Here is a 27,622-nt window from a genome sequence, read left to right on the forward strand (position 1 = left end):
TACCTTAATTCTTGACTTCCCTTGCTAATAAATGGAAATGACAGAGACAGTGATTCCAAATTCACTAGAACTTGCTTTGGAATGCATCCTAAAGAAAGAAAGCTGAAAACCCCACAGAGCTAATTTTTGCTTACCTTTAGCTCCTTCTAGAACTCTAACTGGCACCAGAAAGAAAAAACCAAGAGACACAAATCGTGCGTTTAATATTTACTGAGCACCTACCATCTGCAAGCTTTGACCTCAGAGAAAACTGGGAAGTATTTAATCTTCGTGGCCATATTAAGCTTGAGTCTGGCAGCGTCTAATTTTGGTGGCTCACAGACACCCCTGGCAGCGAGCAGGGTGTTGGCAGGGACACTGAAGATTAGAGTAAGGCTTGGAAGCTACGTGGAGAAGGTCGACAAAAGGGGGGCTTCCATTCAACAGTGTTTGTTGTGCACCTACTATGTGCTGGGCACCAGGAGCTAAGGACTCAAATAAGTAAAAGACCCTCAAAATGCTCACCTATGGGAAAGTTACAAATTGAGAAACACATGTATCACTTAAAATGAGGTAGTTTGGGGCTTCCCTGGTGGCGCAGTGGTTAAGAATCCACCTGCCAATGCAGGGGACACGGGTTCGAGCCCTGGTCCGGGAAGATCCCACATGCTGCGGAGCAACTAAGTTCGTGCGCCACAACTACCGAGCCTGTGCTCTAGAGCCCGCGAGCCACAACTACTGAGCCCATGTGCCACAACTACTGAAGCCCGCACGCCTAAAGCCCATGCTCCACAACAAGAGAAGCTACTGCAGTTAGAAGCCTGCACACCGCAATGAAGAGTAGCCCCTGTTCGCCACAACTGGAGAAAGCCCACGCACAGCAACGAAGACCCAACGGAGCCAAAAATAAATAAATTTATTCTAAAAAATGAGGTAGTTTGCAATAATAAAAAATAAGCAGATGGAATTCCCTGGCAGTCCAGTGGTTAAGACTCTGCACTTTCACTGCTGGGGGCCTGGGTTCGATCCCTGGTCAGGGAACTAATATCCCACAAGCCGGGCACGGCACTGCCAAAAAAAAAAAAAAAAAGGGCAGAGTGCTAAGGCTCTCAGAAACAAACAGGAAGAGCAGCACCATCCAACAGAAATAAAATGTGAGCCACATAATGGGATTACAGTACCTGAGACATGACAGGCATCAGGTTCAACAAATCTTTGTTGAATTAAAATGAATCACACTTTTCCAGGATGTGCAAAGTATAATAATGTTTATTCCAGATGAATATGAAAATTACTTGTCTTTGCTGAGATTTCACTATATGGCAATTGGGGGTGGGTGCACTGGCCAGAAATATGCTCTGTAGTAGGAGACATCAACTTGGAATGCTATACCTGCTACTAAAAATTCATTCATTCTTGGATAAATAAAATGTGGTATGTCCAAACAATGGAATATTATTCAGCAACAAAAAGGAATGAAGGGGCTTCCCTGGTGGCGCAGTGGTTGAGAGTCTGCCTGCTGGTGCAGGGGACACGGGTTCGAGCCCTGGTCTGGGAAGATCCCACATGCCGCGGAGCGGCTGGGCCCGTGGGCCACAACACTGAGCCTGCGCGTCTGGAGCCTGTGCCCCGCAACGGGAGGGGCCGCGATAGTGAAAAGGCCCGCGCACCGCGATGAAGAGCGGTCCCCGCACCGCGATGAAGAGTGGCCCCCGCTTGCCGTAACTGAAGAAAGCCCTCGCACGAACCGAAGACCCAACACAGCCAAAGATAATAAAATAAATAAATAAAAAAAAAAAAAAAAAAAAAAAAGGAATGAAGTTCTGATATATCCTACAATATGGATGAACCTTGAACATTATGCTAAGCGAAAGAAGATGGTCACAAAAGATCACATATTATATGATTCCATTTATATGAAATGTCCAGAATAGGCAAAACTAGAGAGACAGAAAGTAGATTACCAGTTGCCTAGGACTGGCAGGAGCTGGGGGGAAATGGGGAGTGGCTGTTAATGGGAATGGGGTTTATTTGGGGGGAAGGTGAAAATGTTCTAAAATTGATTGTGGTGATGGTTGCACAACGCTATGAGTATATTAAAAACCAGTGAATTGTGTACACTTGAAATGGGTGAATTGCCTGATGTGTGAATTACCTCTCAATAAAATTATTATATTACAACAATCATTTACTCAACAACCATGTGAATGCCTACTGTATGCCTGGCACTCCTCTCGGCACTGGGAAAGAGTTCCTGCCTTCACTGGGATAGAAAGCAAAAAACTCAAATATACATGGTATTTTTTTTAAAAGGCAGGATAAAGGGACAGAGTGATGAGGCGTGGTGCTGTAAATGGGGAAGAGGTGACAAGGGTGTGTTCATCCACGTACAGCAGAGACCATGTGTATGTGTCGGACACCTGTATTCAGGTGTTTTAATAATTAGATAGTAATGCAGAATGGGAATCCAGACACCCTGCGCTAACAGAATTCTCCTAGAGTTTAGCCTTCATTGTAAGACCTAACATGGTGCACTAAAGAGAATTATTTTTTAAATATCTGTCTTCCTGTCATTTTATCATAAATACTTTTGATTATAAATATTTTTAAAATCATTACCATATGGATTTTATATTCTGAATACTGCTGTGGCTAAACAGTAGAGTAGGGAATTCAGCTGAGACAGAGAGAGAGAGAAAGAGAGAAAAAGAGAGAGAGGAAAAAAAAAGAGAGAGAGAGAGAGCAGGAGAGAGGGAGAGAGAGGGAGAGAAAGAAATAGGAGAAAGCAAAGTAGTCCATCAATTTTCAGCCAACTTTATTGCCTTCTCCTCCTTCCAGCTGCCTGTGTCACATGGCAGGCCCACAGGCGGGGAAGTGTCTTTTCTGTATTTCTAGGCAGGCAATAAATGTTAAGTCGTCAGGGAGGCCTTACTTGCTGAGTAAGCGATACCTTCAAGATGGTTCACTTAGACACTCTAGAAGGGACATTAAGTGGCAGCTTCTGTGTGTGGCAATACAGTTTTCGCATTTAAGGCTTTTCATCCTGGGACTCTTTTCAGTCTTTCTTTCTCTCCTTTTTTTTGAGGGAGGACATTTGAATTCTCTCCACCTTTTCTTTACCTTCATTATCATACCTTCCGTCTAGTCAACATTTTATTTGGATGTTTCTTATATACATTCCTTCCAGTTTTTCTTCCCTTTAGGAAGTCTCTAGGCTCTGGAAGTGACCTTGGACCACAACTGGACCCGAGGGAGGAGGCCTGCTTCGGGCACGGGCTGCGGAGGCTGCTGCAGGTGAGCCCGTGCAGACAATGACGAGAAGACCTGAGCACTGGCTCCCTGCCTCCTCCATCTCCCGCCTCGCCTCTCTGGCTCTCTCCATCTCTCTGAAGGCATCAGAGAGCCACCAGGAAGCCTGCACTGTAGGAGCGCGATCCAGAAGAAGAACCAAGAGGTGAGCCTGACATCTGAGCCTACAAAAGCCATGGCCCAGAGCCTGAGTGCAGGCTCAGCAGGCTTGTGGGGCAAAAAGGAAGGATAAGACCTGACTTACATGTGATCTCAGCAGAATCCCAAGATCTGCCGGGTTGAGAACAGACTTTCGGGGAGCAAACAGGGGCACAGAGAGAAGATGGGAGGCGACTGCAGTGGCCCAGGGGAGAGGTGTCTGGGGCCTGGACCAGGCAGGGGAGACCATGAGAGGTGGTCAAATTCCTGTTAAGAGCAGAAGATTCCAACCGGCGATCCAAAGCTTAGAAGTGTCTTTTGAGGGGCACAGTAGACAGGAGGTGGTGCATAATGTTTGTCAACATTTTTAGTTAACTGCCAGGATTTAAGAATCCAGAAATGTCAAAAAATAAAAATCTAAAATTTCTGCCTTTACTAAAAAACATCAGAAGATGTAAAATTCCACAGCCACCTTCCCACGAGGCCATAACCCACTGGGGCAGAGTGAGGCTGCCCACAGGAGCGGGGGGGCCACTTCACTGTCACCATGTCCCCCAGCTCCTCTCAGGATCTGTTGTCTGCAACCCTCACTGCAAAGTCTGAAACAGACCTACCCCAGGATCTTCTCAGTCGGTGATGACCTAGGATTTGGTTAGATTCCCTAAAGCTTTCTCTGGAGCTTGGTTTAACTAAAGAAAGGCAAAGCTTATGGTTTTATAGGCGCATCAACAAGAACGTCTTACGGTACTGTTACCGACATGAAGCAGTATCATACAAATACATAAGTACATTTAAAAATGTTTCTGGCTGGGAAAAAAAGTATTATAATTTTCAGCTGAAAACAATCCCTGAACTACCAGAGGTGAGCTTATAAATATGCCAATGAAGTCTAATTAGAGCAAATGTATTAAAAATATATTTGATAATAAAATATTTACCTTAAGTATCTCTTCAGATAAGTATATATTTGCCTGTCTTCTCCTTTTCTACCTACCCACCTCCTACTTAAAAATCTATCTTGCCTATTAGGATCTCTCTTAAGCTGTGTCCTTTATATTTACACAGTAATTTAATTTCTTACTTGGGTTTATCACTCTGACTTATTTTCCCCTTTTCTTGTCATTTCTGGTTTTTGTTTTTGTTTTTGCATCTTACTACTTCAGAACCACTATAAAATTGGAGTAAAGCCCAACTCTTAAATGAACATAAATAGTATTCTACACTCTTCTTATTTATTGGTAATGCTGTTTAAATAATATAGGGTTATTATTTTTAAAAAGTAGAGAACACAGAGAAGCAATGTGGAACATCACAACAAAACAAAGCAAAACAAGACGCCACACGTAACCCAGCTCCCGGAGGAGCCGCTTCCTTGTCCTCATCTGAATCTGCACAATCGTCCTTAACTGGAAAGCACTGAATTGACGACAGTAATAGAGACTGTGGAAGACTGCTACCAAAAACAGAGAAAAAATTTACATCTCTCAATTAATGGAAATGAAGAGATTCTTGTAGTTCTAGTTATAGGAAGACCTGTCTCTGTATAAAACATTTTCTAACGTTTAGAAATTAAATCCTTCTGAGTGGAATAAAATGCAGAAAGAGAACAATCTGAAAGGCAAAAAACCTCCCTTAAAACACAACTATGCATTGCAGAACAAATATTGTTATTACATTAAATTCAAGTTTATGAGAATTTTGCTTATGGTAACTAAAGATTGTTTATGATAACTAACCATTTCAAACAGTGCAAACAAATGGGAAACACTAAAAAACAATTCTGCTTTGAAGATGAGAATTTTATCATAAGCACATGCCCTCAACTACATGGTGTAACCTAGGTTATAATATGCCTACTTCTCTAGAGGTCAGGCATCAAAAAAAATCTTGATATTCTAGATTTTCCAGACAGTTCTCTGAACCTGAAAACAAAAGCTACTAAATAATAACTATCTGCCAAAAAGATCATTTGCATTTCTTGATAAGAGAAAGGGAGCCAGTCTTAGGCTATTACCTAGATAACTGTAGGTAGGCAGGACTATAAAAGCCATTAGAATACTAGTTTTTATCTGTTCTAAATCACCAGCACAATAGCTCACGGTTATTAACACAAAGGCAGTCCCACAAGCTTCACTTGCCCACATAGGAATTACAGCAATTATTATTCATAGTGACATCCTTGTAGATGTCAGTAGATGAAGTATGTTTGGAGTACTCCAGTTAAGAAATTAGTAAAATTGATGATACAATTTGAAAATGTCCATAATGCATTAAAATGGCGTTTTTGACTCAAAAGGTAAAATTTCATAGAAACCCCGTTTATGGAACTCCCCCAGTTACCTAAACGTGTAGGGCAAGGGTAACTCTGTTGTAGTGTAACTACTTTAATTGGCTCGTTCGACAACCACTTGAGCGCTTCCTGCATACCGGGCACTGCTGTCCTAGGTGCTGGGGACACAACGGTGAAGAAGCCGAGGACACATGTGGCAGCTCTCCTGGCCTGCAACCCACAGGGTCACACACGTGAGCAAACACAGACCTTCCTGTTCAACCTTATAAGAGCAAACGTATAAGGAACACAATTCGTCCAAAGATCAATAAAGAACTACAATTCTAGGCAATCAATTATACATTTATGAAGTTTAAAATGAATCAAAAATAAGAGGTGCTTTACCCCAAGGTTCACAGGAAGCCTGCTAGTTTGCCAGTATTAGTTAATACCTCGGTCGTCTCCTCGGGGTAAAACTGGATGCCCTACACATTCAAACAGATGAATTTTGAAAAAATTATTTATATAGTTTGAGTGAAACAGTAGTAAGATAAAGTATCAGGAAAGTAAACTGACATGATTACTCAAAAAGCAGACTATTTAGCAACCTATGATTTCTGAGTAACATATCTTTTAAGTGAGATTTGGACATATTTGTGTCCTTTGATAGAAGGAAACTAATGTGACAACTAGAGAACTAGGACTTTTCCTCAAAGTTTTAAAAGTGATTTCCCTCCTCTGCCCCCCTTGCCCCACCAAAAGCATAGATAGTGCACTGGGGTAGTGAGGTTATGGGTGTTTTTCTTTTCTACTTTCCAATTTTTCTTTAACGTTGTGCATATTTAAAAAGAAAAAAAAAAACCTGAATAGATTTTTAAAGAACACTTGATCACTTATAAGGTCACCACCAAGAGAGTGAACTCTTAACTTCCACCAAAAGAAACAAGTTTGGTGTTGAGAAAGGTTAAAGAGAAAAGGGAAGATGTAGTCCCATGAAGCCGTGTGAATGACCTACATGCTTGACTTCTGTGTTTGTTATGGTTTGATAGGCAGGAAATTTCAAACTCCTCAATGATAAACGAAGCACAGACACTAAGGCACACCGGCTTCCTGACAGGACAAAACGCTCAGACTGCTCAGATGTACTTTAAAATCAGAACACACTAGCAGAGAACTGTCACTGTCTTCAATGTTTTTATACCAATATATTTTCTCATCAAGTCAGCACAAAATGAAACAAACTTCGTGTACAAAAAAATCAGCTTTGGCTCTCCATTTCTCCTTGCCTCTCAAACATCCTGGCACCAGGTACAAAACAGTAAGTAATAAACACTGTCTAAGGATGAGATACTCATACTTACTCATGTTGATAGGGAAAGGGCTGAACGTTCTCTTTTTAATGGTATGAGGCTGCTCAAAAAGAATTTTTTAAATAAAATTATAGCCTAAATATTGTGAACTGCATAGTTCAACTGTCCTAGTTTTAATGTTTCTATCAAATTTCATAAAATTCAAGTATGAAATATACTTTATACCTTGGAATGGTCCTTTATTTTCAAAATGAAAATAAAGTTTCGCTATTACTTCACTTCAAATGTTAGCTCTATAAATTTCTTCTTCAAGATATCTAACCTTGGTTTTTGTATAAAGAGTCAATCATGTGTGCAAAAATTTAATTCTTTTCCCATTTATTCAAATTCAATGGACTGTCAACTACAGCAGTATTTGTACAGTGACTCCAAAAAACTGGGGAACAGAGTCCATGTTTTGTTTATATTTAAAGCAGGAAGGTACTCCTTAAAAAATATGTATCGGACTTCCCCGGTGGCGCAGTGGTTAAGAATCTGCCTGCCAGTGCAAGGGACACGGGTTCGAGCCCTGGTCCGGGAAGATCCCACGTGCTGCGGAGCAACTAAGTTCGTGTGCCACAACTACTGAGCCTGTGCTCTAGAGCCCGTGAGCCACAACTGCTTAAGCCCACACACCTAGAACCCGTGCTCCGCAACAAGAGAAACCACTGCAATGAGAAGCCTGCGCACTGCAACGAAGAGTAGCCCCCGCTTGCCGCAACTAGAGAAAGCCCGCACACAGCAACGACGCAGCCAAAAATAAATAAGTAAATAAATAAATTAAAAATCAGTTAATCAATCAATCAATCAAGTAGCCCTTTCACTAAAAAGAAAAAAATAAGTGTCATCATGCATCAACTGCGGTACTTAATTCAGGATGAACATCAAGACAACTGGGGACTAATGTGACAACTAGAGGTGGAAGGAAAAAAAGAAAAGACTTGTTTTTACTATACAGCAAACACAGTAATTACTAACTTCAAAAATAAAGTCAGAAGAAAATAATTAAGCTCCTTTTGACTGCTTTCAACATAAAGATGTGGTAAACACTGGAAAAATAAAAATTAGCATTAGTTTTCATGCAAGTAACATTACAGATTACAGATAATAAACAAAGCCCTCCTCCAAAGTACACAGGGGTCCATTTTCATGACATATACACACAAAACCCATGATAAAAAGGTTAATAAACAGACATATAAACCATATATTATTACTTAAGATGTGACACAAAGCAATTTTCAATTATATCTGATACTCTGCTCCTGTGACTCTCTATTTTTGTTCACACACCATGAATCACAGATATAAAATGTCAGCCTTCGACTTGAACTCTTTTGCTATTGGAGATTTCTGTCATAATCATAATAGGATTTAAACATAGCTGCTCATTTTAATGATTTGGGTTTACTCACATAGAAAGAAAAAACTTTTAATAAAGATAGTATGGGGAAATTAACTGTTTGGTAGGCTGACCAGAAATCTTATATAGAAGATTATACATATTAAAAGAACCTAATGTTACTAAGTGGTTTAAATGTATAAGCTAGGAGACACAAGTTTTCTAATAAACCTATTATTTATGGCAGACCAATACAGTGCTCCAATTATGAACTGTAATCTGCTTTTGTTTTCTCTAAAGTGATATATGGCTGAGATAAAATGAACTCCTAGTGGTTTCTTAATGTTTCAAGGAGTAGCATTATTATTCTGTAACACTGCTTTAAAATAGAATACCTTTTATAAGTTCCAGTACATAAAACTGGCAGTAAGTAGTCAAAATACACATTGAAACATGAATAACTAAGTAATAAACCATGATCAAGGGATTGCTAGCCATCTGCTTTAAAAAGCGATTATTTGAGGACAGAGTACAATTGTTTTGAGTCAACAATCAAGTCTTAATTGCCTGGCTCAGTTATTATCTCAGTTATGTTGTACTTTTATCCAAAAGGTACTTGACATAAAAACACCAAGCCCCCCTCTTACTAATCAGCGCACTGTCATTTGTAATGTCTTGGGGATTTGAGTATTAGATTATTTTAAATTAGATATTGAGGCATCTGCTTGATATTTGGAGCACAACTTGATTATCATTTACAGTCTACTGAAGAGGAAAGAGACGTCTGGAGAAATTAAGGGATGAGATTAGATAGTACAAATATCACAATGGAAAAATCGCACAAGTTTAAAACTCACAAATCGGTCCTCCCCTGATTCCAGAAAAAGCAATAAAGATATCCACCATATTAGGACCCCAATACAAACCTAGTCCAAACCATTTAACAATTAACATTAGTTCAATGATAGTTTATTTAATAAGCAGAAAAAAATTCAAGCAGGAAGAAGTACTCAATTAGAGCCTGGAGAAATCTGACAAGGTTCCAGGGGCAAATAGTCCTTTTAAAAATTCCTTTGAGTTTGAATGCTGAAGAGTTGAATTTATTAAGAGGTCACCATTTTTAAAGAGAAAAAATAAAACAAATATGAACACATCTATATTTCAACATAGGCTTGACAAAAATTTGACTGTGATTTCTTGGAGATGGAAAACTGTACCTTATACAGTTCAAATATGTCTATTACCTGGCATGAGATCCTTAAATGTTTCTTGAATTAAGAGAAGCATGGTTTTTGCTTAGCTCTGGAATTTCAGCTTCTGATCATATGATAATGTCAGAATTAGAAAATAAAAATCACTTTTAAAAAATAGAAAACTTTGCTGTCTTTTAAACTTCTAAAATATTCAACTAACAACAGTATCGACCATTTAGCTGAAAACTCAAGATTTTAAAATGTAAACTTGCATAGAAAGACTATAAAACCTTTACCTGAAATATTCTCTGTAGTATGTTTCCAGACTTTGACAGCAGCCCACAGTAAAAAATACTTTACATTTTCATACTTCTACACGGACATACACATCTATGTGTAAGTACAACAAAAGTGTCATGAGACAATACCTAACCTCTCTATGAGTGACGAATTCTGTTTAAAAAAACTTTAATGCTGTTCTCAGCCCACTAACCTGATTTAACAATCATTAATGAGTCATGACCTGAAGTTGGAAAAACACTGCTCAGTACATCTTGGAAATCTTTTTTTTTATATATAAAAGGGGGGAGCTGTCAAAGGGAGTTGATGTAGGTTTTAGTTTTGAACAAAATATTTTGGATAAGTAACCGAATACTAAGAAGAATTTTTAAAGGTAGTAGGGCAGTAACCTCAAGCTCGGTAGCCTGAATACTATATTTTTTTAGCAACTAAATAATGTGGAAAGGATAGGAAAACTACCAAATAAAACTACATTTACCGTCCTACTTCAACGTAAGGTATGTCTTTTACTAATTAGATTTCCAAGAGGAACAGTATGCATTATTAACAAGACCAAGAAAGAATTAAGAAATATATAATGTCTAAGACAGCTTCTGACCTAAAAAAGGGCTCCTGAGAATTATCTGGGGATTCCAACTTCCCTCAAACAGAATACCACTAATATCCTCCAGATTGTCTGGCCCTAGCCCTCACCATCTCAAGAAAATGTTTACATTACAGCTGGGTTCAAATGCAAGGTCAGTTAGCTTTAAGATTTGGGAAACTACCAAGAGCTTTTTAGCTACAGTATAAATCACTGTTAACAAAATTATTAACTTTCTAAACTGACAAAAACAGTTTCACTCTATTTCAGTGCTACCAAGTTTCCTTAAAGTATTTGGCAAAAATATAAGCTTTATTTCAGAAATGTTTTACCTGCAAATCAAAAAGCTTTTCAGGTTGAGCCATATTATGTTAAAGAAGGATAACAATTAACTGCGATTTTTTACCTCTGTTCTGAATTCAAAAATGCCAGTTTATGTCAAGTAAACAAGATAAGGCATTTATATTGTACAAATGCAGACTTGTTCTTTAGAAATTGTTTCTATGAATAATACAGAATAGACACCAGGAGATTATTTTCTATTTCATTATATGCTACACAAAAATCAATATGACTTTACTGCGGATAAGACCGCTAGAAATACATTTTATCATTTATATCTCAGAACAAAATGGACAGCATGAAAACCTCAACATTATAAACAGAGATTGGGATCACACAATTCCCACAGCATTCATCTAGTGGGGGAGAAAACCCAACAAATGACCCAAGCATTTTATATATATATACCTTTCTATGTACATATTGGGGGGAAATGTCATGAAGCATCTGCTATATCCCCAGACCCTACTGGGGTTCTACATATACATTATCTCTAAATCTTAAATACCTGCAAGCCTGGACATATCTCCGTTTTACAGGTGACAACACTGAGGCTTGGGAAGGCCATGTGACTTGCTCACGTGTACAGTTAATCCAAGTAACCGCAGGACCGCGCACTCTGCGAGAGGGAAGCAAGGACCCCTGAGTTCTTGGTGGGGCCGCCCCTCCCAGGCTCAATACTGCCTACCTCGCTGCCGCAAGGTGTAGAAAAGGCAAACCCCAGGAGGGGCCTATCACAGAGCAGCCATGACTGCTCAGAGGAAAGCAAGGCTGATACCTCACTGGACACCCCCGATTACCGCAGTCTCCTCTCATCGCAGAAGCTAAGCCTCCCAGGCTGCCCAGCCATCATCACCAGGCTCCTCACTCCCGCGTGGCTCTCCAGCCCCATCTGCCCAGACTCTGCCTCCGAAACTCACAACCTGTGTGTCCAGGGTCTTCTGCAAAGGCTTCCTTTCACCGTCTGTGAAACCTCAGAGGATACTACTTCCATGACAGCCCCTCCACTGGCGCCATTTTCTCTCCCATGTACCACATGCCAAGCTGTCCCGAGGTGGCGTTAGTCCCTTTGTGCTCTTCATTTTGCTTCTCGACCATCCTCCCCCTCTGCCACGCTCCCTGTGACGCGCACACCATCAGGTACCATCGCTACCACTCTCCTTGTAGTGCTCATCTTTGGCCCAAGGAGTTAGTCCTCTTCGTTTCTGGAAGATTCTAGTCCCCAGTTTCCTGTTCTCTCCACCTCTACCCAAGTGACCCAAACAACATCAGTGTAGTGGTTTCAAAGGCTGAAAGCCAAGAGCTGAACTCCGTGCACCCCTTCCTGGCGGGCATGTTGCCTGACCACTGGAGCCTTGTCTGTAGCAGGAGGACAATCACAGAGCCTGACCAACTACAGATTCGGCACCCAACACCCCCCGTGCTCTCAGCCCCCATCTTTTCCCAGGCTGCACACCTCAGACCAAACCTAAATCACGCTGCAGTCTCTCGGCAATCTTGCCCCTCTCTTCCATCATGGTACAGACCTGGCCAAATCCCAGTCCTGGTGAAATCCAGCTCTTCACTTACCCGAAGTCTCTACCCAACTGGCTAAATCTGGACTCTCTGAACACAGAAACATGCATTTCAAATGGGCCCAGAGCACTGCCTGGCAATCCTACACTTCTCTAGATAATTCTCTCTCCTCTCTTTCTTGGAGACTGTTTCACGCTTCTCCTCTCTAATCAAACTGCCAACGTCCCCCTTCTCCCCCTCTCCCTCTCGGCCCTTAACGGCCTCTTACTTTGCTTGTGTCTCCAGTGGAAGCAACCGGCACTGCCTGCTGCTCCTCTACTGGCCGGTTTACTCAGGGACTCCGCTCCTGCACTGAGGCTCCCTTGTACCCGTCAGCTGACTCCTCTCAAGCGGATCCTTCCTAGTAGCAGACACCACGCCATCTCCAATCTGAAAAGCAAAACTAGACTAACCCAAGACCCTTCCTTGGCCCCGCCACTCTCCCACGTGTCTGCCCTGTCCTGTCTACACGCTTTGACGCTGCCCTGCTCGCTGTCTCCACTGCTCACCTCCCGTCTGCTCTGCAACCCCCTCCAGTCAGACTTTCAGCCCCAACCCTCCCCCGAAACTGCTCTCGTCGAGGCCAACAGCGGCCTCTATCCTGCCAAATCCACTGGGCCATTTTCAGTTTTCATCTTATGTAACTTCTCAAAAGTATTTCCTTCTTAACTGCCTTTTTCCTCACTGGCATCTGCGCCTTCTCCTCTCCCCACACCCCACACCCCATCCATTATCGAGTCCCTGTGCCAGCGCCTCCAGCGCCACCTCTGTAACGCAAACCAACTCGCCCGCTGCCTGGTAACAGGCTCCTAGCCCGACCCCTGCCTGCTAGTCTCCCAACGAGCAGCCACAGGGGGCTTGTCAAGCACAGACTAGATCACGCCCCTCCCTTGATGAAAACTGCAGCCACAGGGGGCTTGTCAAGCACAGGTTAGATCACGCCCCTCCCTTGATGAAAACTGCCTTTACATTAGAACAGATCCAAACTCTTCTATACCAAGGCCTACCAGCCTCTCAAATCCCCGTACCTCTCCACGCTCATTTCCTACCATCTTCTCCAGGCCCTGTGCTGCCACAGACTACCTTGTTATTCCTAGAAAATGTGAAGCCTGCTTCTGTGTGAGAGCATGTGTACTTGCTGCACCCGCTGCTTGAAATAGTTTTACCTAAAATATACACAAGGTTGGTGGGGGGAACATCCACCTGGATTTTTTTTTTTATCAGGTTTGCTCTGATGCCACCCTGACTGCTCCACCCAAAGTACCGCCTCTCCTGATTCCCCATCCTCACTCTCTTTCCTTCCTTGCTTTATTTTTTTCACAGTACTTACTACTATCTGAAATTTTGTCAAATGTTTATTCAGTTATTTTTATATTGTCTGTCTCCCCAACTAAAATGCGGGCACAACTAGAGGATTTACCCTGTTTGTTTCGTGCACTGATGTATATATATTGATGTATATACTTCCCATGTCAAAAAATGAGCTTATGTGTGTAGAGCACATAGGAGGTATGCAATGAATATCTGTTGAATGAATGAACCTAGTAAGTAGCGGAGAGGCTTCAAACCCAGGTCCCTATCATTCTGAAGCCTAAGTTCTTTCTAAGATACAACATACTGGGGCTTCCCTGGTGGCGCAGTGGTTGAGAATCTGCCTGCCGAAGCAGGGGACACAGGTTCGAGCCCTGGCCTGGGATGATCCCACATGCCGCGGAGCAACTGGGCCCGTGAGCCACAACTACTGAGCCTGTGTGTCTGGAGCTTGTGCTCCGCAACAAGAAAGGCCGCGACAGTGAGAGGCCCGCGCACCGCAATGAAGAGTGGTCCCTGCTCGCCGCAACTAGAGAAAGCCCTCGCACAGAAACGAAGACCCAACACAGCCAAAAAAAATAAAATAAATAAATAAATTAATAAGATACAACATACTGCCTATATTTCTCAAGAAAATTAGCTAAATAAGTATAAGCCCAATTCAGTTACTTTTTGTCAGTCCATTAACTTACTTCAAAATTATTCATTATGCTTTAAGATAAAGGATATACCTCAAATAGTAAACAAAATAGATAAGGCACCAGTATTGAAAAAAAGAGAACTATATACACTCTTGGGTTGGTTTAAAGCAACAAGATACATGACAGTTCAAATTTATAAACACAAAAATAAAACTGAGTTTTTAAAAGATTCCTTTAATTGCAGTTAAACTGGGATTTACAGATTAAATCTGCATACTTTAAAATCTCACCTGATAGGAAAGACATGCTTTTTACAAGCTCAGCTAGCTGGGAGGTTATGTTAAATAGAAAATTACGTAATAGATGTGGTGTTCGTTATTAAAACAAACTCTACTAAAATTGAGATACATGTAGATATTAACAACAGATACACTGATATTTTTAGAATTAATCCAGTTCTTATATTCTTAAAATTAATTAACTTCTTATATTTATCACATTTTATAGCTAAGATCCACATATGAAGCTGATGGGAGTTGAAGCTGAGTGATGGTTACATGAAATTAATTAATTACACTATTCTACTTTTGTATACGGTTGAAATTTTCCATAACAAAAAACCTTTAAAAATTTTTTGAATATTCCACACTTAGTTTCTGTGTATATGCAACTTAAAAACACGGTCAAAATTGGAATACCTACATTAATTACCTGAAGACAAAGACATAATGTAATAATCCATTAACAAAGGAAACTAGCTACCTGGCTGAAAACAAGGTTTCTATTCTGTGTAGTACTTTAACAAGTAACTACTGGGTAGCATCCAAACTAAACACTTTGGGGTTAAGTGAAAGAACTACACTGAAACAATTTACAAACCAGTCACTCATTTAGGTACAACAGATACAGCAGACCGTTTAGACTCTTAACGAGACTGGGGCTTTAAAAGCTACACCGTGTTAAACTCAGGATGACATAGTTCTTTAGGAGCCTAAAAAGTCCTCTTCCTAAACTCTAACAGGAATTCAGCCTCCTGTAGGAAAGTGAGAGCAAAGGGAAGAGCAACAGGGTTCTTCTCATGAAAGCGCCAAGGAGTGGGGAAAGCGTGAGATACATAGCTACGATAGGTACGTGTTGCAAAGACATGTTTATCATATATATGGAAAGGACTAATGGGTCAATGATTTAACAATAAAGTTTTTGCTCCACCTTCAATGCTAACGACAAGGTGCCCACTATTAAAAAGACTCTACTTAAAATGTCCATATTTATCTCATATTTGAGTTCTTAAGTACAAAAGCTTAGGCAGCACTTACTGCCTCTCCCCACCCTCACCAAAAAAAGGTAAGCAAAGAGGCTTTAGACATTTACAATAGACTATAACAAACTACAGTGCAAGTCCAAATTTGGAAACACTCAAATACAAACATTGTATGAAATCAGATTTTCTTTCATTTATTCTTTTGATATGTATTCACTGACTGCCTACCAAGTGCCACACAGTGTGCTAGTTTCTGATTATACAGTGGTGAACCAGAGATGGTCCCTGTCCTTCTGGAGTCTATAGTCTGGGGGCAAGAAGGACAATAAGTAAATAAACACAAACTCTTAATTACCGCTTATGATAAATGCTGTGAAATAAACAACATGACCAAAAATAATGGGATGGGGCAGACACCCGCTCTGGCCAAGGATGCCCAAGGAGGTAACGTTAAGCCAAGACCGAAAGGACGAGGAACTGACCAGTGTATTTTACCTCCCTTCTCCCCTGTGTATTTTAATGCAAATCTCGGACATTATGTTACTTCACCAGTAAATACTGATACTTCCATATGTATCTCTAATAGAAAAGACATTTAAGAAGTATGTATAACCACACTGCCATTATCACACCCAGCAAAATTAATAAGAATTTAAATGCATGGTTCATATTCAAATTTCCTCAAAAATTGCAAACATGTGTTTTTGTAGTTGGTTTCTTTGATCAGCATCTAAAACAGGACCATGCATTGCAATTAGCTGCTATGACCCTAAGTCTCTTTTGAGCAATAACAGTTCGCCTTCCTCTCCTTTTCATGCTGTTCATTTGCTGGGTCGTTTGTTTGGCAGAATGTCCCACTCTGGGCTCAGCTGCTCCCCTCCTCATGGTACTGTTTCACTTGTTCCTCTACCCTCTGTTTTTCCGATAAGCATGTAGCTGGATCTAAAGTCTTAATTACATTCAAATTCAATTTGCTTGGCAAGAGCCCTTCATGGGTGATGCAGTGTGCTTCCTGTTGCGTCACACTAGAGGCACATATGTCTGGTTGTCCCACTTTTAGTATTGTCACAATTCGTCACTGGGATGATTTGAAGAGAGGGAGGAAGAGTGTCCCTGGCATAGGGTCAACCGTGTGTTGTTGAGGAATTGAAAGTAAGAGGCAAGGAAGACTCTTTGGAAGATGAAGATGGAGAAGATGCATTTATACACATAGGTTTGAAAATTGGGTGGTGAGTTCCTCACTGAAAAGGATTTTAAACACTAATCTTAAAACCTATGGCATAACTGGCTTGGCAACCTTTTAGAAGTGGGAAGTGCTTCTGATTTCTCTCTTTCCATTATTTCTGAGAGAAAGAGGTAGAAAAAGGATGGCAGGTATTGCCTGGAGCAGCAGGGACAAATAGCTTAAGTAGTGCTGTGCGACATTCTCACCTTTAACCCGCATTTAAAAGAAACCCCTTATTTACTCTTATTTCATTTCTATTTAAAAACCCAATAGGTGAAAGTAACTAGCAGAGGGCATCCTGAGGTCCAATTCAGAAAGAAACAGAAAAGCACCTGGATGCAGTTCACTCCCCAGTGAGTATTTGTTCAGGTCAGAGGACCTGGGCTGACAGATCAAGCCACTGGCAAGTAACTGCTGGATGGGATTTGGACTGGGGGGGAAAATGTTAGCTCATCTACTTGTATTAACTCCACTGTCTGCTCAAGTTTCTGACTGGTGTACCTGCTAATACCCAAAGATAGCCGAAGGTAGATTTTTCCCTCAGAATGACCATGTATTTCCAAATTTAAGAAAACCGTAACTTCCATACCTGGAAGGGTTAGGTCATTCAGTCTTAATTTACAGATGAAATCAAGATCTACTAAAGTTACTGAACTTATAAAACTAATGAGTCCCAGAACAAAAGTATCCCAAATTGTTGTTCCTTTCTTCCACTACACCATGTTGTTTCTTACTCATAAAAATTACCATTTAAGAATTTTTCTCCTAATTGTACTTGGTTCTCATAGATAAACTCAAGTTCAAATTTTATTGCATCTACGGGCTCTTTATTTTTCCATTTCAATTCCTCAAAGACACACGTTTCCTGAATGATGAGGTAATGAGAACAATATCTTTCCTACCACGTATAAGGAAGCGCTCCCGAAACAAATGTACATAAAAAGAATACGTAAATCACTAATAATTCTGATTTCAGAATTCTGGATGACAAAATTATTAGAGTGAATGTGATTCCTTGTAATAGCCTAGGCATTGTTTAAAGTAGGGGTCCCAAACCCAGATGTTTGAGGGGCCAGGAAAGTGTGGTCTACAAGTAAAGCAAGCTGGATATACCACATGAAGGCGCCACAGAGCATACTAGAGAGGGGAGTCTCTGCTCCAGGTCATTGGGGCCATTAGGGACGGAAGCTCAGTGTTCCCAAATCTTCCAAATTTTAAGGAAAGATCTAAAAACCAGTTATTTGGTGTGGAAAACTTATCTAAATTAAAAATGTTGGCAACAAAAGGAAAGATTTTAAGTACACTGTGTAAGTCCAACAACACATATCTGCAGGATGAATGAAAATTATGTCCCACATAAGAAAGTATGCATTATTCCTGGTTTGAACTTATTGCTATATATTTTTAAAATTCTGGCCTGGCTCATGAGTCCATATACAAACAGATATTTAAATTCAGGTCAGAATCCACCAAATTATTCCTAGCTTTTGGTTGGCAGTTAGGTTAATGTTCCTGAAAAGTAATTTTAACTGAATTATTATACTCAGAAACATGTTTAAAATTTATAAAATATAAAAGTAATTTCAAAAGGCCTGATATTTAGGAATGTTTTTGCTGCAGTAGTTAGTGCTGCCTATTTGCAACACATCATACTATACATTAGATTTTTATTAGATAGGTCCTGCCAAATAAAGCAGGAAAAATTCTGTGGTTACAAATTGTAAGTGCTCAGCATAAGGAGGAGATTAAGGGCTCTGGGAGCTCAGAGTGCCGAGAGCATAGGTTTTAAGTGCCATAAATACCTGGGTTCAAATCCTGCCTCTGCCAATTCCTAGTTGATTCCTCTTCTTGCAAATGAAGATACCCTTACCTGCTTTGCAGTGGTTAATTCTCTTCGCTGTTATGAGAATTAAATGGGGCTAGTAAAGCATCTGGCATATGTTAGACTAATAAACGATGTTAGTTTCCTTTTGCCCTTAATTTGCAGCCATCAACCACAAATAATATTTCTAAAATTTAATTCATCACCCTTTCTACATAACTGGCTTGTCATCCCATCTCATTTCCTACAATTTGAATCATTTTTTGAAATTAAGTTGTGAACCGATGCAGCAGTTTAGCCAATGACACCGGAACAGTGAAGGCACGGAAGCTCCTGGGGGAGTCAGGGCCGTTCATTTAACACAAGCGCTGCTCTGAGGGGTAGACCGTGGTGGAGGCCAAGGCGTGGAAGTGGTGAACAGAGTTCTACCCACGGGCATTTTATAAGCTGTTCCCCACTCCTGAGTAGGGCCAGCAGTTCTCAAACTTCGGCATGTAAAAGAATCAACCAGAAAGCTTTTAAAAAACACAGACCCTGGGCTCCCAAGAGATTCTGGTTCAGCAGGTCTGGAATGGTGCCCTTGAACTTGAATTTCTAAAAAGCTCCAGATGATGCTGATGCTGCTGGCCAGTGGACCAGGCTTTGTCAAGACCACTGAACACATTCTGGACAACAGGCATCCAAGGAAGAGGGGACGGCCACAGCCCTGGCTGAGAAGTAACACGCCTCCTCAGATTCTTTTCCTTTCAAAGCAAGTCTCCTGAGGTACCGCACGCACCCTCTAAGCGTAGTTCTCAGTGTGGTCCCCCTCCAACACCACGAGCAACAGCACCGTCTCTTGGGAACTTGTTAGAAGAGAACATTCTTGGGCCCATCCCAGACCCGCCGGCTCAGAAACTCTGGGGTTAGGGCCCAGAAATCTGTGCTATAATAAGCCTTCTAAGTGATTCTGACCTAAACTAAAGTTGAAGAACCACTGCTCTATTCAGTTCCCCATAAACACTTCAAACAGAGCACATCCAAATTAATCCTTCTTACATACCAGGTTTCCATGTAAGCATTTGTCGAAGAAAGGGTTCCGTGGCTTGAAAAATGTCTGATAGTCCCTTCTGTCTCATTATGTGCTCTGTGACTCTGGAAGCATGGAGTAGCCTGGATGCTTTACTGTTACTTTTTTTTAGCAGCTCTCAATACCGCAGAAGTAGGAGAGAAGGGGGACGTGAAGATGGGGATGCAGACAATGATGATGTCCAGGTGACACTTACAAGGTGTTAGGTACTATTCTAAGATCTTTTTATTTATGAAGCCGTTTCATCTTTGTGGCCACCCCATGAAACAGCTATTGTTAGAATTTAGAGTATTTAAAGTTACCAACATCTAAAAATCAGGACATTTCAGGTTTCTGCTTTTAAAACTGAAAAACCTGGCAACGTAGAGCTTGCATTCCTGCCCGAGGATAATCAGCTGGGCTAATAAGCAGCAGCCGCCCAGGCCACCCACTTGCGACAGGAAAGGTGCCCTCCAGTTCAAAGGTTCCGCCCCGACCCCCAGGCTCTTTCATCATTTTCATTAATTCCTGGTACTGGAAGGCATGAATTTGTGGCACCTGCTTTGAAAAAAAAAAAAAAGTATATGTCTATTTATATACAGAGGGGATGGGGACGGGGAAGAAAGGGAACAATGGAATTAAAGCCAGGTTGGAAACGGGAATAAAGGCTTTGAAGGGGAATCATCAACACGTGTGGGCACAGGGCAAACCCTAGAGATGACTGTGCATCATTAGTATTTCTAACTCCTAAGCATCTCTTGAACCGATCGCCTTCTGTCTATTCCTGTTGCCACTGACTTAGTTTAAGTCTCCACCAACTTTTGCTGATTATTGCAGAACTCACTGCACTAGTTCCCTCCCTGCAGTCTTTTCCAGCTTCAGTCCAACCTCCACACTGCCTTAAGAATGTTCTTTCTAAAATACAAATCTAATCATTCTGCCTTCTTGCCAAAAACCTTTCACGGTTCCACATTATTATAATAGCAGCTTTCAAACTAAGACACAGAACCTCCTCTTTAATGAAAAAGCTTACCTGGGAGATAAATGTATTAAAAAGATGAACATGGAAACTGCTCTAACTGTCCCTTACAATTTAGTTCTCACCTTCTTCCCGGGTGGTCCAGCTAGAGATGCCATTTCGCAGCCTCCCTCGAACCCAGGTATGGCGTGTGCCAGAGGAGAGCCGAGTGGGTATGAATGGCAGCATGTTACTGTGGGTCATCTCCAAGTCAAAACAGCCTCGTTGGATTCGGGGACACCCAGCTGGCAGTAACTCTGCTTCCCCCAAGTAGACTGGGACAATTCTCCTAGGGGACAGCTCAGCAACGCGATGGCAAAACCCAAGTCCCTGAAGGACTTCGGCGAAGACAGCTGTCTTGCAAGCCTAGACCAGCCACATTGGTAGCTGCAGGACTGAACTCCTGTCTTATTGAAGCCACTGTTTATTTGGCCTTTTTATGACTGCAGCTTAACCTTATCTTTAATTAATACAGTTTGATTTGTGTTTTATTTTTTTTCTAACGTAGACTTATAACCCTTTTAGAAAGCAAGCCAGTGATAAACTAAACGTACTAAGTTCTAAGAAAATCCTATTCTCCCCAAAGTAACAAAGAACTAAAACAACCACCCATATACCCAAACTAACAAAAAATAATTAACATGCTGAATATTCTGGAAAAAGAAAAGGAGTTGGTATTAAGAAGATATTCAACCAGGGGTCAGGCTGATTGCAATCCATTTTCTAATTTAAACAGTACAGCAAGCAGAACACAACAACATGTATAAAGTGTGGGGAACAGAAAACTAGTATTCCCTTTATGAAGAGAGACAGACAGAAACCTGACAGGCTGTCTGAAACAGCAGCACTCTGAAAAAACAGGCAGTACTAGTAATGTACTGTATTTTTTCTCCTGAGGTATAATTAGCAAATAAAAGGCAATACAAAAGATAAGACACTACAAGGCTATACTACAAATCATCCACCTAACTTTGGGAAAGACATTTCACTTTTCATTTTTCTTTCTGTGGTTCAACAGAGGCAGTATTTCCCAAACTTCTGGCATTTGTATATTACCTTTACCATTTTTTTTTGCAATATTAGCATAAAGTGTGGATTATTATCCCTTTATTTCTCTTAAAATTCAGCTAATTTTTAACTTATATCCCACTTTACCCTTGTTCTAAACAATAATACCTGTGAAATCACCAGATCCTTGTGTTAATTATGTTTTTGTAGTATACGTTAAAATACAAAAAATAAACTTAAACGCTAATTTGTCACCTAACATCACCTTGTTTGCCAGCAGGGATGTGCACCTCACACTTTGGGAAACGCTGGATTTAGATCCATCTCACGAGCATGATAATTCTGTGCTCTAAGTCAGGTCTCAGTGCCAGACCTCCTGAAGGACCGCTGGGTCTCCTGGTGCTCCGAGTGCTAAGGCAACAACACCACGACCGACCGGAGATGTGGATGATGTACCTCGGCTTTAACCCCAGAGCTTCCGTGTGCACTGGTGGTGCCCTGCATGTGCCAGAGCCTGGGGTTCAGAGCACAAAGATTGCTAACAGTTATTCAAGCTATTTGAGTCTACAGAAGGCTAAGCCAGTTGGCCCAATGAACACTGTTTGCCCAAGGACAGTCACCTAAATTCCAGCCCAAGATGCACGGGAGAAAGTCCAGAGTGTCAGAAAGGCTAGACTTCACGTGTGCAGTGTCAGATACGAAAGATGCTATTAGGTTAGGGGTGTCAACAGCTATAAGAAAGCCACAAAAGAATACCATGTTTTTGTTGGTGCCATCCTGGTTCCATAGGGCAAATTAAAAGCAACTCAGCAGAAATCTTTAAGTTTTCCCAAAACAGCCACCTTCCTAAATCCTTCCAAATTTTACTGGTTTTTTTCAAAGTTTACCTCTGAAAGGAGAAGAGAACTTCAGAATGGTAATCTTAATCGGCAAACATAAGGTTTCTGCTTTGAATAAGAATCGCGTAGCTGTGGTTACAACCTGTCTCTGCTAGCTCTGTCAGAAGGGGTACCGACGAATCCAACCCTGCTCTACTTAACCACGGGCATCATCAGATATCTTGCTTTTTCTACTTCTTGGTTATGTGCCAGCAATGGAGAGGAATGTTACCATCTGATATTCAAATTAAAGACAAGACACCATGAAACAATAACTTCAGCAGGAAAAATTAAAGGAGAGCTGGGGGAAAAGAATTAGACAACCAGAGAAGCAGCATAATGTATATACTCTAAAGCACGCAAGCGGCCAAAGAAGAGTCTCTTCAGAGCATCAGCTCCTATCCTGGGAGCATCTTTAATGACCTGTGATGTAGTTCACTAAACGCCATCCTATTAAATTCCCTTTTGCCTGATTAGCGGTTGCCAAAAACTTTTGGAATATAACTTTCTGCCTAAAATTGGAGCATTTACCACAATTTTTAAAAGTACAAACTCTATAAGGCAGAATCTTTGCGTAATTTTAAGTTTCTAAAGTAATGTTATTGCCTTGCAATATTTTTACCCCTTGAGTTGTAAACTTCATAAAAACATTCAAAAATAGACTGCAACACAAGCATCTCTAGCTATATGAACTCTTTCTAACAAAATTCAAAATGTGAATGAATTTGGACCATAAGGGATACTTATATTTTCATTGTATATGAAGATAAACAGATACTGTCTAAAAGAGAGAAAATAATCAATGCTTTGAGTTAAAATTAGGAAAAATTCTACCAAAATCACTGGCTCCCCCCAAACCACACGCTTCTCTCGACTCTCCCACTTCTCTGAGGGCGCACTTGTCACCGTTTCCTCTTCCCGACTATCACCTCACCTGACAGGTGTCAGCTCTGGACTGTCTACCTCAGGGGCCTCAAACTCTAACGCTCACAGGGGAAGAAGATATACAGTCATCTCTTGGTATCTGAGGGGAACTGGTTCCAGAACCACCTCCCGTCCCCCATCTCCAAAATCTGCAGATGCTCAAGTCCCTTATATAAAATGGCACAGTACTTGCACATAATCTACCTCCTCCTATGCTTTACAACATCTCTGATTACTTACATTACCTAGCACGATGTAAATGATATGTAAATAGATGCCAGTGTACAGCTAATTCAAATTTTGTTTTTTTGGGACTTTCTAAAAAAATTTTCCCCAAGTATTTTCAATCTTTGGTTGGTTGGATCCCCGCATGTGGATCCCGCAGATATGGAGGGCCGACTGCATAGAGCTATAATGACAGGAACAGATTATTACACATCGAATAAAAAAAGAATCCTGTGTCCTGCCTAATAACTTAAAGGGGGATAAAAGTGGGAGAGGGACAGAATTCCAATGCAGAAGAAATGAAAACAACAGAAAATCAACCCTTACAACCACTATTATAATAACTGATTAAGCAATAATAATCAATGAATGCTAAATGAATGCTGAGGAACAGAATATTCACACAGTCTTAGACTCTTCCCCCTAACACTCATCAGGGGAAAGTTACCTTTACAATGAAGAGCATCCGGCATCATTACCAAAAAACCCCAAACTGGATAAACAGACATTATACATCTTCTGATGTAACACACTGAAAAGGAATCAACATCATCTATGAAGTATCCTTGCCAAAATGTTTCCATCTGAATTTAATCATGAGGAAACAATCCACATTGGCCTGGACTCTTCAATAATATCACTACAGTAAAAGATTTAAGAGGAAAAAAGGCTAAGAGATTGTCAGAGACTAAAAAGATAGAATTTAAATACAGAGACTAAAATACAGTGTGTGATCTCTGACTGGATCCTGAATTGAGGGGTAAAAAAGATAGCTACAAATAACATTATTGGGAAAACAGAATATTGGACAATAATATTGCATCAATGTTAAATTCCTAAGTGTATTAATTTGTGGTTATGTAGGAGAAATGTCTTTGTTCTTAGGAAAAACATGCTGAAGTATCAATATACAGGGCATGAGTGTCATAATATCTGCAATCACTCTCAAATGGTTCAGAAAATAAAGCCTGGCTCTGTGTGTGTGTGTGTGTGTGTGTGTGTGTGCGCGTGTGAGTGAGTGTGTATGTGTGCACACGTACCTGTCTGTGTGTTCAAAGAAAAAAGCCGGTGTGGCAAATTGTTAAAATTATCAAATTTGCAATATAGCTTTTAAAAACAAAAGGTATTTATCAGTCAAAATATCAAAAAGAAAAGCAATGCAAGCACTTATTATCTGGAAAAAAAATTAAATGTAACTGTTACCAGCTTTAGTGGATCAGATGGAAAATTTTTTAATGCTATGACATTTTTGGAATGTTCTAATATGAAATACTAATTTAGGAATTTTCCTGATTATTCCCAATAGATTAGAGAGGTTAACTCTGTTAAACACTAAACACACAAAATAACTGGGCTCCATGCAAGCCTCACGGTGAGTCTGAAATGTAACGACCCCCTGAATTCACAGATCACGGGAAAGACGCTGACGATCCAATGGAACCGGCCATCGAAACAGCTACGTGCAACACTGTTTTCCACTCAAGCCCAATTTCAAAGGAAAGTAGTTTTCAATGGTTGGTTGGTCAAAAACAACATTAAGTAGCAAGCACTAAAAAGTTAATTGAATGTTTGCCAGAAAGAGTATGCCTCGTTTTTATACTGGATAATTAATTTCTTTGTTTTTATAAGAATTTTAAAGAGTGACCAACATGCACCCTGTGGGTAATTAACTTCATTCAAAAAGACCTCTTACTTTTGTGGCATGGACTATGCTTAGGTTTGGAAACACTCCAAGAATGTTTTTATTTGTTTTAAAATTTTGCTTCTTCTAGTACTTTTTTTTCTTTACCTTAAGGATATACATTAAGTGTTATAGTATTTAAACTCCATTACAAATACCTTTAATAATATCATTGACATTATATGTCTAAGTAAATCCTCATAAAGAAAATAGGTTTTATAATATGAAGCATTCTTAAGTAAATTATAATCAAATGCAATAGATCTTAGTAACTTTAGATGTGCAAGCTAAAAATTTGTTTTGGGATGATTGGTCTGGGTTTAAAAAAAAAAAAAAACTGAACATGTGGAAAGTTTCCATAAGCCTGCTGAAAGAAATTATAAATATTTATATACACTACTACTTTATGAAGCACGACTTTAAGAAATAATTTTAAAGATTAATATGGCATCCTAAATGTGAATTATTTTGTGATGAATTTGCTATGATTTTAAAAATTATGATTTCTTGCTAACTTAGGATAAAATTCACATGCTCCCAATCAAAATCTTTGTTAATATGAATCCTAAAGAGAAAAAAATTCTGTAAATCAGAATAAGTTAAAAACAAACAAGACCCTATAAGTAGGTGTGCCTCCCTTGTGTAACACCTTCCTTATGAAATCTCTCCGAAAATCAGGAAAATTGCTTCTTAAATACATCCTATGTGTGACAATTTCCATAAAAAGTTTTTCTGCTGTAGTAATTCAAAGAATCTGAACCATTTCATAACTTTCTACTCTATTTTCCGAGACTGGATCTCACAGTCCACATGGCACACGTTTTCAATGACACCAGCGTTATACAATGTTTGTGCTTGTTTCCTGGTTCCTGGCAGAGTTACACAATAGTAGCTGGCTCACTGGCTCCCCGCTCAGCCTTCCAAGTAGTTACATATAAAATAGTCATGCATTTTATCAGCAACATTCTAGCTCCCCAAATCAATGAAAATCCCAAGAAATGATACAGCATTCTAGTTATATGTCCATTAACATGATTTTGAGACAAATGCCTCTATTAAAAGTGTAGTTCATCAACATGTATATAAGACTATTGTACTCTTCATCATTTCTTGGCTTTTTTAAAGAATAGAAGACTTACTTTGGCAATAAGAAATAACGGGGAAAATGGGAAGCAGTGGCTAAATTTCTGGTGTTGAAACCGTTCGGTAAAGGCAAGAGTGCAGGGATAATTAGTCAAGTTATCCAGTCAGTGGTTTTACTCTGGCCTAAGTTTTACACCATCATACAAATACCTACTCCTCTCCAAAATATTCTAGTAGACAATTAATGGGGAGGCAAACAAAGAAGCATTAACATAAGTAGATGCTAGTTAATATGGCAATTGAAGAAAATAAGGAGAAAAGGGAATCCTAATTATAGGTACTTTTCTTTTAAAATTACCCAAATCCCACAATCTAGGAGGATAAAAATCACTGTTAATTAGGGTTTTCATTTTCTCTTAATTTTTTCTACACACATTTCTATTTTTTTCCTGTATAAATGAAATCATACTAAACAGTTTATATCCCATTTTCACTTAACATTATAGTCCAGAGCATGTTCCCACTGCTGGGCATTTAGGTTTTCCCTCCATTTTTTTTCCTCTGTGTTCCTTTGTGTTCTTCAACATCAACAGGACTGGAAGCGTCCTGAGACCACAGACTGCCTTTCTTGACTGGTTTCCCAACATTTATTAGTCCACTGTTGCACACGGAATATACATTTACATGTTGACTTTAAAAAGAACTATGTTGTAACCTGGTCCTCTGTGTCACAAAACTGAATTTTATAGTGAAAGCAAGATAAATAATCATGATTAAACAATCAAAGGCAGAATTTCTGAAGCAAGATGGTAGAATGAAAGAGGGATTCATTTCTGTTCTTATCCAATTCTCCTGCCCTCCCCCCAAAAAAGTTATTAAAGAAACTTAAAACGGTGTTAAACCTACAATGCTAAAGCAAGCAGGAGAAGAGAAAATAACAGGTGGAGATGTCGCTGTTTTCAGCAAATGGAGAAGGGTGGCTGGGTAAAGGGAAAGGACAAGCTGATATTTCAAGTACTTGCAAATGCAAATGAGTAAACACACTGCTTCCCAGGACAGACAGGGAAAAGCTGGGGAATCAGAGGCACCAGGCCCCTTGGAGGACGGGCAGGGGGTTACCAGAGGGGGGCTGGTTGAAT

At 40.2% G+C, this 27,622-nt stretch overlaps 1 protein-coding gene across 4 annotated transcripts in view; it reads right to left on the reverse strand.

Moving 5' to 3' along the window:
- TAF3 (TATA-box binding protein associated factor 3) overlaps positions 1-27,622 on the reverse strand; it is a 152,356-nt gene that overhangs the window by 54,018 nt on the left and 70,716 nt on the right. Inside the window, exon 1 of one of the 4 annotated variants that reach the window (XM_059912109.1) lies at positions 21,958-22,041. The exons of 2 other annotated variants lie outside the window; for them this stretch is intronic. The gene's annotated coding sequence lies outside the window, so the exon portion shown is untranslated. Of the gene's footprint in view, positions 1-9,875; positions 9,962-21,957; positions 22,042-27,622 lie in introns of those variants that run through there. One more of the 4 variants, XM_059912108.1, reaches the window with a different exon arrangement.

This window comes from Balaenoptera ricei, chromosome 2 (genome assembly GCF_028023285.1).
Source record: "Balaenoptera ricei isolate mBalRic1 chromosome 2, mBalRic1.hap2, whole genome shotgun sequence".
NCBI classification, from domain to species: domain Eukaryota; kingdom Metazoa; phylum Chordata; class Mammalia; order Artiodactyla; family Balaenopteridae; genus Balaenoptera; species Balaenoptera ricei.